Genomic DNA, 15116 nt, shown 5'->3' with positions numbered 1-15116 from the left:
CAAGCAGTTAAACAGCAGGGCACCATAACAAGCAGCTGAATGGCAGGGCACTATAACAAGCAGCTGAACAGCAGGGCACCATAAGAAACAGCTAAACAGCAGGGCACCATAGAAAGCAGCTAAATGTCAGGGCACCATAACAAGCAACTGAATGCCAGGGCACCGTAACAGGCAGCTGAACAGCAGGGCACCATAACAAACAGCTAAATGACAGGGTACCATAACAAGCAGCTGAACAGCAGGGCACCATAACAAGCAACTAAATTGCAGGGCACCATAACAAGCAGCTGAACAGCAAGACACCATAACAAACAGCTAAATGGCAGGGCAAAATAACAAGCAGCTGAACAGCAGGGCCCCATATCCAACAGCTAAACGACAGGGCACCATAAGAAGCAGCTAAATGGCAGGGCACCATAACAAGCATTACACAGCAGGGCACCATTACAAGCAACTGAACGGCAGGGCATCATAACAAACAGTTAAATGGCAGGGCACCATAACAAGCAGCTAAACAGCAGGGCACCATAACAAGCAGCTAAATGGCAGGGCACCATAACAAGTAGCTAAACTGCAGGGCACCATAACAAGCAACTGAACGTCAGGGCACCATAACAAACAGCTAAAAGCAGGGCACCATAACAAACAGCTAAAAGGAGGGCACCATAACAAACAGCTAAATAGCAGGGCACCATTACAAGCAGCTGAACAGCAGGGCAGCATAACAAACAGCTGAATGGCAGGGCACCATAACAAGCAGCTAAATGGCAGGGCACCATAACAAGCAGCTAAACAGCAGGGCACCATAACAAGCAGTTAAACTGCAGGGCACCATAACAAGCAGCTAAACAGCAAGGCACCATAACAAGCAGTTAAACATCAGGGCACCATAACAATCAGTTGAATGGCAGGGCACTTTAACAAGCAGCTGAACAGCAGGGCACCATAAGAAACAGCTAAATGGCAGGGCACCATAGAAAGCAGCTAAATGTCAGGGCACCATAACAAGCAACTAAACAGCAGGGCACCATAACAAGCAGCTAAATGGCAGGGCACCATAATAAGCAGCTAAACGGCATGGCACCATAACAAGCAACTGAATGGCAGGGCACCATAACAAACAGCTAAATGGCAGGGCATCGTAACAAGCAGCTGAACAGCAGGGCACCATAACAAACAGCTAAATGATAGGGTACCATAACAAGCAGCTGAACAGCAGGGCACCATATCAGACAACTAAATTGCAGGGCACCATAACAAGCAGCTGAACAGCAGGGCACCATAACAAACAGCTAAATGGCAGTGCACCATAACAAGCAGCTGAACAGCAGGGCACCATATCCAACAGCTAAACGAGAGGGCACCATAAGAAGCAACTAAATGGCAGGGCACCATAACAAGCTGTTACACAGCAGGGCACCATTACAAGCAACTGAACGGCAGGGCACCATAACAAGCAGCTAAATGGCAGGGCACCATAACAAGCAGCTAAACAGCAGGGCACCATAACAAGCAGCTAAACAGCAGGGCACCATAACAAGCAGCTAAACTGCAGGGCACCATAACAAGCAGCTGAACGTCAGGGCACCATAACAAACAGCTAAAGAAAGGGCACCATAACAAACAGCTAAATGGCAGGGCACCATAACAAGCAGCTGAACAGCAGGGCAGCATAACAAACAGCTGAATGGCAGGGCACAATAACAAGCAGCTAAATGGCATGGCACCATAGCAAGCAGCTAAATGGCAGGGCACCATAACAAGCAGTTGCAGAGCAGGGCACCATTACAAGCAGCTAAATGACAGGGCACCATAACAAGCAGCTAAATGACAGGGCACCATAACAAGCAGCTAAATGGCAGGGCACCATATAACAAACAGCTAAATGACAGGGCACCATGACACACAGCTGAACAGCAGGGCACCATAACAAGCAGCTAAATGGCAGGCCACCATTACAAGCAGCTAAACAGCAGGGCACCATAACAAGCATCAAAATGGCAGGGCACCATAACAAGCAGCTAAATGGCAGGGCACCATAACAAGCAGCTAAACAGCAGGGTAGAGCACCACATCAAGTACCTAAACAGAGCACATAAAAACATTTTCTTATTGTGGTTGACTGTGACTCTGGCCACTGTGTTTAAAAGCATAGTTTTTTTCTGTGCACTTTGGTTTTCAAAATCACATTAATGTGCAAAGAACACATGAGTCCTCTGTTGGGTCCTTCTCCACCCACAGCTGTAAAAGCGGAGGGGCGCTCCTTCACCCTCTCTCTATGATTCCAGCACCTATGAGGGCAACAATGCCCTTCTTAACAAGAGGTGTAAGAGCATTAGTTAAGCAATCATACACAGAAACATTGGAAAAAGTCTATCTTAACAACAGCCTACTGCTAGCATATCCAGGCACCAGGAAACAATGCAGAATTGCAACCATCTCAGTTGCTGCTACTTTTCTGCAGCAAAAGCAGCTTGTATTAGGAACATGTCTTTCTAGTCTGGAATACAATTAAAAAACATAGGGTATCAAATTATAGACAGAGCAATAACAGTATGGTTATTACCTGGGGATTTTGAAATGTTCGCTCACAACCTTCTCCAACATTAACTGGAAAATCTATATTTCAGCACAGGTACAATTAAATAGCTTCAAAATGACTTACATAGAACATTGCAAGTTTCTTTTGATGACTCCCTAGAAAAATACACCTTCCACTATGGAATACCCCCCAGGTATTGGTGCTAAGACTATTATCATTTTCTCTGTCAGGGATCTGTGCAAGTGAAATTGTCTCGCAAAACACAAAAATATAACAATAGGCTACTTACTATAAAAATTGCGATCAGATTTCAAAGCTTGTGCAATTTGACCAATAAAAATAAATTAACCATCATCACTAATAATCCAATATAATGTTATTTGCCACCACTCAGAAGCTTGTGCAGTCATCTCCATTCGAACTCAATGACACATATAACAATCTGGTTCCCATTCTGATGCAACAAAAATACCTAAGCCTGACAGTCTCAATCTATCTTTAAAACAACATACTGAAAAGTAGAGTAACAAACTATCTCACTGTTAAATCTTTGTTGTAGATTATCATACCAACTAACTACAGAAGGCATAATATTCTTTGCAAAATTTGTCTTAAGTTTTAAACTTGAAATTGGCGTACCCATAATTTTACTACACTCAAGCAATAACAGATACATTCTTCCAACCACACAACAAAATCTAGCTCTTGCCGGCTTAAGAATGAACTATTAGTGATTTATGGAAAAGTTAGACTGGCTGCCTATTAACAACAGAGCAGCCTTACTACTAAAGACACTTCGTTTTAAAATAATAAAAATCAAGTGCTGCTCCTCACTGCTCACAAAGCTACAGTTTCCAGCAGAACAACAAATTATTCAATCAGAAGCAAGACAAAGACAGATGGGGGGGGGTTCTATTCCAAATTAAGTCCTACCTCAGGCAATAAAATTCTACCCACATAGCATCAGAGACGAAACAACTGTCATAGCATTCAAAGCAAAGCTAAAAAATCACATTAAAGAGAATAAATGTGCATGTTTCATAAACAAGGATTATACTGTATTAACCAGCCAAGTGTCTGCTGTTCAGGAAAACCATATTAAAATAAGCATTGGAACTCTGCATGTTTGTATTATGCTCTCTGTAAAGCTTTGGTCATGGTTAAAAGGTCAGTTGACCAGCTCATATACCTGGTTACAAACCAACAAAGAGTCAAACAAAGACACAAAACAATTAAATGTCCTGCTTGGGTTGTCTGTTTTGTAAATGTGGGTCTTGCTTAAATTTCAGAGTGATGTTCTCTTGTCAGATCTGTAGGGTTTAGCCATGTCTTAGAATTGGCAAGGCTACCCAGGGTGTATTGCACATGTTTTGGGCATTCATATGTGCAGTTTTGAGGGTGTATTACACATGTTTTGGGCATTCATATGTGCAGTTTTGAGGGTGTATTGCACATGTTTTGGGCATTCATATGTGCAGTTTTGAGGGTGTATTGCACATGTTTTGGGCATTCGTATGTGCAGTTTTGCATCCGCGGTGGTGGTGCTGCGGTAGTGTTGTCGCCTCACAGTAAGACGCTGAACGGTTCGACTCTCAGCTAGAGCGTATTCTGCGTGGAGACATACGTGAATGGGTGTACCTTCGTTGAAGGTTGTGCGTTAGGGCTGGCAACTCAGCATGTAAAAATCAACTGCCAATCATTAGCGAACCGGAGTTCCGCTGTGGCAACCCCTAACTGGGAAAAGCCGAAAGACACAACAACACAGCATTGCACATGTTTTGGGCATTCGTATGTGCAGTTTTGAAGGTGTATTGCACATGTTTTGGGCATTTATATGTGCAGTTTTGAGGGTGTATTGCACATGTTTTGGGCATTCGTATGTGCAGTTTTGAGGCCATACTGCTCATCATTCCATGGGACTACATATCAGAAAATAAGAACACCTTTTGACACTAGGGTCTATGGTTTGAATGTCTGTCACCACAATGAAAATTAGTTTTAGTGGGGAGAAGAATGGTATTTTACTTTTGTAAGGCATTGTTTTAACAATGTAGGTTGGACAAATGAGGGTTTGTTGTCAGAGTTGTCAATGCATATTTTTTGGCTGTACTAAGTAGATGATAGATTGTGTTTTGAGAAAGTATACTTTTGAGAAAATATGTCTGCATCTGATAAGGAGCAGTACAGTCTGGGTACACTGCATTCAGTGGGTGCTGAGAATATACAGTGCTTTGGAAGCTTTGGATGAACTTTGATTTGACATATTAGTAGGAAAGAAAATTACAGATTAATGCAATTGCTCTATGTCAATGATAGATACATTTTGTTTGGCGGTGTTATTTTCATTATTGTTGCAATTTATGGTTGCTTCAGATGATGGTGGCTTTTCACAAGTTTGTAAAAACCTACCTTCACTGTAGACTTATACCTGATATGAGAAGACTGTGAAAGAAATGAGATATAACAATAAAATCATTTACTTCAGTAACTGTGCATTACTGTTGCACGTAGCTTTAAAACAGAGAACCTGGCAGATAATTGAAAATAACAGGATAAAAGGTGGAGTGATCAGAATATGGCACATTTAGTAACACAAGACGGACAGGTTGGGAGCTGTAGATTAAAATCTGGATAGAGAGGTAGTTGATGGTGCCAGCTGTCCATCTATCCATTCAGCCAGACTTCACTATCTCCAGCTACATTCTCTTTAGTATCTGACAGATATAGTACCTCCAACATGTTCTGGGTCTTTCCTAGGCTATGTACAAGTGGAGTGTACCTGCTATTGCAGTAATAAAATGCATTCAGGAGATATCCTCCCAAGGTACCCAAGCTACTCTTACAAACTTTTCTTGTGCCCTGAGGAGCTAACCTCTGAGACCCTCCTGGGTTGCCAGTCTCCTTATTTGTTCCAGGAAAAGTGAGTCCAAGTGCTGTGAAATTTAATTTTATTTTTGTCTTATGTCCATAATCTCATTCTTTAGGCCTCTACCCAAAGATAATGACCACAGGAGAAGATGAGGCTACAGACTGGCAGGTAAATTGAGATATTTGATAAAGGACTTGAGTCTCACTTAACAACCATAGTCCTATACAATGACTACAGTACTACTGCTACTACACTCTTTCACTGGTCATTCTCCTGTATGCCTCTGCCCTCAGTTGTAACCAAGACCAAGTGGTACTTAAATACCTCCACTTGAAGTAGTTACCCTCACCTGCTCAGAAGAATCCACTCTTTTTCAGGAGAGCAGTTTAACTTCTGATTTGGAGGTGCTGATTTTCATCTCATCCACTTCCAGAGGGAATCACAGCCCTACAAACACTGAAGATCAGTCACATGAGTCTAAGAAGATTGGATTCTCTGTAAACCAAAGGATGCAGCCATGATATCTCCTAAGTAAAAAATGCAGACTTCATTCATGGAATAGCCAATACATTCTCCAGACCTGGATTTCACCTTAATATTCTGCCAATGAAAACTGTGAACAGAACAAGAGACAAGACATACCACAGGTGGAATATTATACTCAGTTCTAACGTATTTAATTCAATACAAAAAGTGTAGGCATGACTATTGCCCCTAAATTATATGGATCATTTGCCACATAGCAGCAGTCCTGGACTCTGTACTGCAGTAATGCAGTAACGCCTCCTACAAGTAGTCAAGTACTTTTTTCAGGTCCACAAAACACATGTAGAGAAAACTGGCTGATTCCCATGACCCATCAAATATTTATGTGAGGTAAATTGGTTGATCCAGTGAGGCATGGCCATGATGAAATCTGCATTGCTTGTCGATGCAAAGACTTGACTGTTGGATAAAACTTCCTTTCTATTATCCAGCCATAGGATTTATGAGAGAGGGACTAGATTACCTGTATGTTGTTGTTGTGTCTTTCGGCTTTTCCCGGTTAGGGGTCGCCACAGTGGAACTCCGGTCCGCTAATGATTAGCAGTAGATTTTTACGTGCCGAGTTGCCAGCTCTGACGCACAACCTTCAACGAAGGTATGCCCATTCATGCATGTCTCCACACAGAAGACACTTTAGCTGAGAATCGAACAGGACAACGTCTTACTGTGAGGTGACAACGCTACTGCAGCACCATCACCGCATGGCGGACTAGATTACCTGTATAACAGAAACATATTATTCTGTACTGTTTTCTGAAAATGAGAAACACTGCCACAGTTTTGAAGTCCGGATGTACTGTCAGCATTGCAGACAGCATTGAAAAGATGTGGTGACCATGCCACCCCAAAAGCATGCAACACCTTCACCATCTCTTGCCAGATTTCATCCACTCCTGTGAACTTGCCACAGAACTGTTTGATCTCCACACTGATGTCATATACAGAGAGTGACATAAGAGTTAGCTCTGTCATTTGCAAACATATGCACGTAACTGTAGAGTATTAATAATAAGTAGTAAACTGTGATTAATGTCTGCACTGCAGGGCATCACACACTAACAATCTCAGGGATTGTGGCATGCAACCTGGGTTGAGACTGCAATTTCTCATCAGTGATCTAGCCATAAACTAACTAAATAAATACATATCAGTGTCATTTTGTTACTTGCACTCTGAACTTTTTTCAGTGCCTGCTGTTAATTGCCAATTCACTTACTTCAGGAAGACAGCCCCACAAAAAATATTAGGATATCATAAGGAATTTTGGATGTTAAGTGGAATTATAACAAACAAGGCATTAAGGTGTGAATGAACTGACAAGCTTTTCCAGAACAGGAGAGCAAAACAAAGTTTTGGGGACTCTGGAGGAAAAACGTACTAGTGTAAAAAACATCCTTGAAAGCTGGGCTCAAGCCTCAAAAACATTATGCAAATGCATTCACTAAAATTGAGAGTTAAAATACGTTAAATACTTAGATGTTCCTGTGGTTGACATGTTCTAGATGCAACAGTGCTGCAGGAAATTATAATGGATGAGTTAACTGTTATGTTCCATTGTCATACACTGTAGGCATTATATCCCTATGTAGTGTGGTCTTTGTAGCTAGCATGTAGAGAAGGTGTAAAGTGTTATATGAAGTCCTTTTTGTACTACTGCAGGTAATATGTAGCCCACCTAGTTTCAGCCAATAAGATGTTCAGACTTTGACAGGGCAACAGTCATATTCTTGTGTCACATATCTTGCTGAGTAATTATGTATTACATTTGTCATATATGACATTCACCTCTGTGGTTGTAACACATACATACATGTCGACAGCCTCGTTTTATGTGACTCTTATTTATGTATATGTGGCTCAGTGACTATTAGGAGTGGAGATGGTACAACTCAGTTGTGTTGGTTTGCTACAATGCAACGTGATTGCTCTAGTCCTTGCACCACCTTACTAATGCCTTCTAAACCCAGCCCTGTACCTTTCCTTTTGAGAAACCCTTTCTGTAACCCTACCACTACATACAACAGCTCAGACACACACACAAATTCTACACAAAGCCTATCACCTAACTTAACACTTATTCTAAACCTAACCCTCCTGCAGTCACATAAACACTCCCACCCCCAATACCAAAAATATTCAGAATATCTGAAAGTTTTGTCATGAGTTTCTTAAACCATGCTAATATTGCCTGCTTGCTTTCATGTTCTGTTAGTATGAAATCTTAATATTTCACTTTATGGAACACTCAACTGCATTTCAGTCATTCCCTTCATTGATGGTGTGTCTGAGCATGTATACACATGCATACACACACACACACACACACACACACACACACACACACACACACACACACACACACACACACACATATATTTACAAGGGCTTCTCACTCCATAAAGTGATAGCATTTATTGTGAAAATGAGTAAGTAATATTATTTCACATCATACAAGAGCTACAAGGGTAAGAAAATGCCCTTTGTGATGATGCTGTGTGTGAGTCAATCTGACTTGGTCACAAATATATTGGCTATGAACCGACAATCTGCTATAATCTTTACATTGGAAATGTACTACTTTATGTTTTAGAAATGTTCTGTGAATCTTCCGGATGGTAAATACACTTTTCAACTCTGTCAATAAGGATTTAATCATACTGGTAAAAGTCCTTTACCAGATCAAAAATCACTGTAGCTAAAGCCCATTTGTGAATTATACCATTAGAATGTATTTATTCATTTTTGATTATTTTGTGTCCCTTGCTTTAGTGGGTGTTACTGACTTGTTGCTGATGGGTAGAACTAAGTTGTGTAAGTTTTTTTGTGAGAATCCATTATCTGCATTGCACTCAACTTTTTAAAGGCTAAGTTGTAATGTTTTCAAGATAGATCTGTAGAATATTGTGTTAAATTTAACTAAAATAATATTTTTCTTGTTGCACCTAATTATCAAATTGTACTCTCAGTATTATCAATGTGATAAAGCAAACTAAAGGTGTGAGTCCTTAAAAAGGTTCACCCTGTAATGCGTTTCATTTTCAATTTTATGGTAATAATGCAAAGAGAAGTCAGTATTTTCACTGTGGCTTCTGGAGATGGCATTTATTTACATGATATGAGTAAAACTGCATAAAATAACGGAAGATTGTTGAAGTACTTGACAGAAAACAGCAGTAAGAGTATATAACTAAGGACGGATGCCTTTTGCTGCAGTTTTGGATATATCTTGTGTTATCTTCATAACAACTGCAGAAAAAAGGATTTGGGTGGGATTTACTTTTCAAAAAGAGATTACTACTAAATATATTAGTAAACATATTTTATTTCTGGTGTATGCATGCACCAGTTACTAAATTTGATAAGTGTTATGTATTATGACACTGTATATATCGAGTAGGATTACCATATAAGGCATCTGCTGTAAAAGACTGTTAAGTGACATTTGCCAACTTGGAGAATACAATGTTGTATTTCAGATTGATGAATGTGTGCTTTATGAGCAGAAATACAATAGAAGAAGGAACACAAAAATTCAGGACAAATGGTTGTTTGGGCTGTATGTCACTGAAAAGAAAATTAAGCACATAGACTAGATTGGAAAAAACAGACCCTGGGCCAGATTCATTAAGAACCAATCCATGAGCAGTAAGACTACAGCAAAATCGGCCCCTTTCCATGGTCGTGGAAACCAGCGTTTCAGAGACACATAAACTGCAAGGAGGAAAGACTTAATTTTTAGCAAATTTGCATGTGTCCGACTCACACTGTGATTACTAATGGAGTTAACAAGCACTTTAATGAGATAATCTCTGCTGTCGGCCCATGAGTTGTATTAACACAGGCATACTTCTCCTTCACTCCCCCACACATATACACACATTCAAATGCACAAACACATGCACACGCACACGTGCGCACTCACACACACACACACACACACACACACACACACACACACACACACACACACACACACACACGTGCACGCTCACACACACACACACACACACACACACATATATATATATATATATATATATATATATATATATATATATATATATATATATATATATACACACACACACACACACACACACACACACACACACACACACCTATACCTCCCAGGTGCCCCTGATTTAAAATGTTGGCCATGGTAATATTTCTTACATTTGCCATGTCACTGTCATTGTTGAATGCAGACCTACTGCTATTCATGCAATTTCAGATTCTTGCTGTAAAATCTGTTGTTCTATTAACTTTTTAAGGGAAACATTAATGTTTTTAAAAATTGTCCCTGTGTTCCTCCTTCCATGGCATTATAGCCAACGCTCGTTAGTCTTTTGGGAGTTGAGAGGTATAGAAGTCCCCATGCTCACAGACATGCATGCATACCTATGCAAACACACACCTATACACACACTCATTCACAGACATTTCCAAATAAGCCGAGATTCAATGAATATCAATTACACTCCTCCTCACTTGATCACAGTGATGCACACACTCAACCATTCACCCATTTACTCATATACCCACACACACACACACACACACACACACACACACACACACACACACACACACACACACACACGAGTGCAAGTGCAGAAACACATGTCCACTCACCCTCCACCATTACCTGCTGATAGTGGTGATTTTTACAGCCAAGTGATTCTATGAATTACTCAGCTGCATAAATCACTTGCCACAGGCATTTCTGTAGTAGAGCACATGACTCATTATCATATGCCTGTCCCTCAGACTGCTCATTTACATTTGTGGTAAGCCAGAGGAACAGCCCACACATTATGCTAGGGCTTTTTCTGAATCAGAAATGGCTACTGCTAGCTGCAAAGACAGTAACATTTCTGAATCTAGGGAGCTGTGACATTAGATCCTTGTCAACTTACCTAATGCAATTTCTGCAAGTTGGATTACAAACTCCTCTGCACCTCGTACTTGGTGGAAACCCACACCCTCCTAGCCTGTAACACTAACTGCACAATCACACAGAAGTGTAGAAAGTTCAAAGGTCTCAGAGTTTAGTTGTCAGCATAACTGTTTCTCTGCAACCAGACTCACTCAAATTACCCCTATCAAGCTATTGGGCTTCCATTGAAAAGTATGTTCTACCAAATTCAATATTTCATTCATCTTTGCAGGTTGCTTATAATAATATTGAAAATATACCCAGGAAAAATCACAAGCATTTTATTGTAACTTATATTGGTCAAATGGAAATTAATCTTAAACAAATGAATCAGAGCTTTGAGGATATCATCATACATAGGTACCTTCATATCAACAGAAAGAGATGGAAAACATTTGTCTAGCTGTTTTAAAATATAATGAAGGATACAGATACTTCTCAGAGTTAAAAGATAATGGTGACTTTTTCTTAAAATTTTGCAATACTTTCCTTTTTTATCTGAGTACTGATAACCTCTACAGAATCAGCCAGTTCATTACAAACTCACCTCTCTATGAGCATCACTGTAACCCCCCACCAAAAGCCAAATGGTTATCCATAAAACTGCACGTGCATTCTCCTCTCAGGCACCTATTATTTGGCAAGCTCTCCCCATGACGTAAAAGGAAATCAGCACTTATTCTAAATTTAAAATGGAACTCAAAAAGCTCTTCTTCAAAGCCAAGTGGACCTGTTTCAACACAGGACATATCAGGTAACATACTATTCCTATCACATTTCCAAGCTTTTTCCCTTCTCTCAGATTAACTGAAGTTTGAACTACTTTAGAAACTAACATTTATATAGTGCATGGAGCTTGGTGATTATAACAAACCAGTTAAGCACTTTGGTAGTGTGAGGCCCAGCCTTAACAATGAAGCACCCCAACTTCAGCTGTTATGATCGAGTTGGTGATTATGACAAAGCAGTTAAGCACTTTGGTAGTGTGAGGCCCAGCCTTAACAATGAAGCACCCCAACTTCAGCTGTTACGATCGAGTTGGTGATTATGACAAAGCAGTTAAGCACTTTGGTAGTGTGAGGCCCAGCCTTAACAATGAAGCACCCCAACTTCAGCTGTTACGATCGAGTATTACTCTGGGCAGTTAAACCTGCCAGTATTGTCTAGAAAACGACAGCAGTGCAATTAAAAACAGATTTCTTTCTGCCTGCTGTACATGGCAATAATCTGTCCCTGACTTTCAGTAACGTAATGCAATGTATTAACGCTGTCTTTCTGACAGTGCTCGCTGAGTGCTTTTATGGCTCTGAAAGCCAAAAAAATACTTAGCTCTTTTCTTTATCCTGTAACTTATAGTACATGCAGCAGATAAAGCTCCATGCTCTTCAAAAAATTATAATCATGTATCTGATCACAACCTTTTATTATATATTCTGTACATGGATTCCAAGATTTTTGACGTCCATGTCGCAAGCACATAATAAGTTGATTATGATTGGACACACAATCATAATCATCTGTATTACACATTATACTTTGCTTGCTCACCAGAATGTATATGTAAATTTTTCCATTTGACTAGGTTGAACTACTCTGCTATTTACATTTCTGTGATTTTTGTTTTTGAAATGTTTTGTTCTTCACCCAGGATGAGCCAAAAATCAGTCAATATTGATCAGTGTACTACCTCAGTAAACAAATATAAATCAACAAATAAATAAATATTGGTTGATATTCATAGACATCACATAGCGCTGTACAAAATAATATGGGTAGGAGAAATGCACAGGGAGGAGGCAATTTAGAAATACAAGTGGCATGGCTATGCTAGAGTAAAAATAACATTGTATTCAGCTTATATAGAGGACGGCATGATATCCAAATGAAATTCTGATGCAGTGAATCCCACTAACTATGGAAAACACAGCACATGTGTTTAAGTGATTCACATACATTTAAAACAGGCATGGCACAGGCAATCCACAGTGTTTGGAGAAACAATAGGTATAACTGAACAATACATATTAGCGGCCATGTGGCTGTTGTCACAGCAAGTGTCCATGATATTGCACATCTGTGCTCTGTACACCATCAAAGACAATATAGACCTCACTTAATCAACCAACACCTGAATGACCAGCAACTTCTAGATCAGCCCTCTGTTAAGAATGTGACCATTTGACAATTTATTGAAGCGTGTTGTCCTCAAGCAGAATCAATGCAATGCATGTGTTGCCCATCCCACTTAACACTAAGGTATTTGTAGTATTAACCATCCTACCTACAAAAATCTGTTAGCTACCTACAGCAATACCACAGCCATCAGCTTTTCATATCCTACACCAGTTCATTGGCATTATATTGCAGCATGTGGAGGAATATATATGGTTCTAAAGGATGGAAGAGGAGTGGGCCATAACTCATTGAGCATTTTATAGGATATCACACATCTCTGATGTCCTGGAAGCTACTGGTTTTACACACCTTGCAATCAACAGTGTTTGACCTACATCAGTGGAAAGGGCTTCCACTCCCTCAGCTGTCAAGGGATGTGCCATGCTCATGGGGATTCTCTATGTTTCCATGTGCCACTAAGGTTGTTCACCTGATTCTCACATATGGCACATATGAACTATACCAATAGTTCATGGATTTGCACACAGGAGTTCCCACTAGATCATCTATTTGGTAGATGCACACACAGGCAAGTATAGAGACAGGTATACATATATATATATATATATATATATATATATATATATATATATATATATATATATATATATATATTTTATTTTATTTTTTTTTTTGCTAACTGAGTTAGAGCACTGATCACAGTTGACCAGTTTCAGTCTTACCATGTTGACAGATAGCAAGCTACATTTAGTGGTGTTAATGGTATGTGCTATTGGTGACATCAGATATACTCTAAAGCTGTGGATGGTAATCCCATATGCAACAACCACGCCAAGGTAGATAAGACATAAAGTGCTACCTATCAAAAACATGGAATGTGGTGGACATGCTTATGTCCAATGGAAGGGATGCTTTTCCCTAGCCTTGATGCATCCAGTGGGGCACTGCAGTATCCAACAGAGACCTACTGATAAATCATTGTAATCACTGTTGTGTGTGCCATGCTGCTTAACATGTCATTGTAAAAAGAGCTACAGCTGCAAGGAAACATCCCACTTGGGTTCATGATGATTGTAAGAGTGGCAGCTAAGGAGAAGGGTGGACAGTCAGGCAAGGAACAGGCAGAAGAAGTATGAAGGACAAGACAGAAGTGTGTGAAATACATTTTGGCACTGGTAAAAGAGATGGTATTGGGTCCACATCTATGGGCTGGCCATGGGTCAGACAACAAAGACTAAAATTATACATGCATTAAAACACCCAAGCAATGTGTTGAAAGGCCACACTGTGCACCAGTCATTACCAAACCCTCACATTTTAGGATGTGGACAAGAAATTGAAAACAAATCTTGTATATGGAAACATAGTGACACATGACAGCAGCACTATTCTAGGGGTCAGGTTCATGGGAGAGGGATATAGTAAACAGGTTGTGGGAAGGCAGAGATCACATCCTCCAGTGGTAGGGAAGAGCTAGGGCTCAGTAAGGTCTGTGCCAATGGCAGTGCAGAACTTTCCCATGTTGAGAGCAAACAGATATATGTTGCCAATGACCTCATGTCCCATGTTGACAATCAACAGATATATGACCCGGATGACTGCCACATGAAGGCATGGTGCTTCATTTCCCACAGGGATACTGAAAGTGTAAAACTGCAGGTGTGAGAACATGTGTCCCAGAGAGCTATCCATAGTGTGGAGCCTGAGGAAAATCTGTGGCCATAAATAAGAAACTGGCCACCATTTCTTCTGTGTCCTTGCTGCTACCATCCACCATGGGTGCTGAGTACAGTGCAGTGGTACATTATCAGACATCTTGTCTTCCTTCAGTATGCTTATTTAATAACGTTCTGATTCCACTGTTGCTCATCCTAAAGCATTCTTGTGCAAAAATTGTACTATTGTTTTATATTGCACTAATACAGCCTTCATACCATGGCAGTTTGTGCTACAAAGAATATTTACTGTGTTTGAATCTGAATCACTTCCTTAATGCAATACTCTACCTACAATGATTGGAGTTACCAAGTTCATCCTAGGTCTAGGGGCACACATGGACGCAATGCTTGTATAGCAAACCTCTGCTG

The sequence above is a fragment of the Protopterus annectens genome, chromosome 13.part0 (genome assembly GCF_019279795.1).
Source record: "Protopterus annectens isolate FY-2018-M chromosome 13.part0, PAN1.0, whole genome shotgun sequence".
Classification (NCBI taxonomy): domain Eukaryota; kingdom Metazoa; phylum Chordata; order Ceratodontiformes; family Protopteridae; genus Protopterus; species Protopterus annectens.
Note: the sequence above shows the minus strand (reverse complement) of the source record.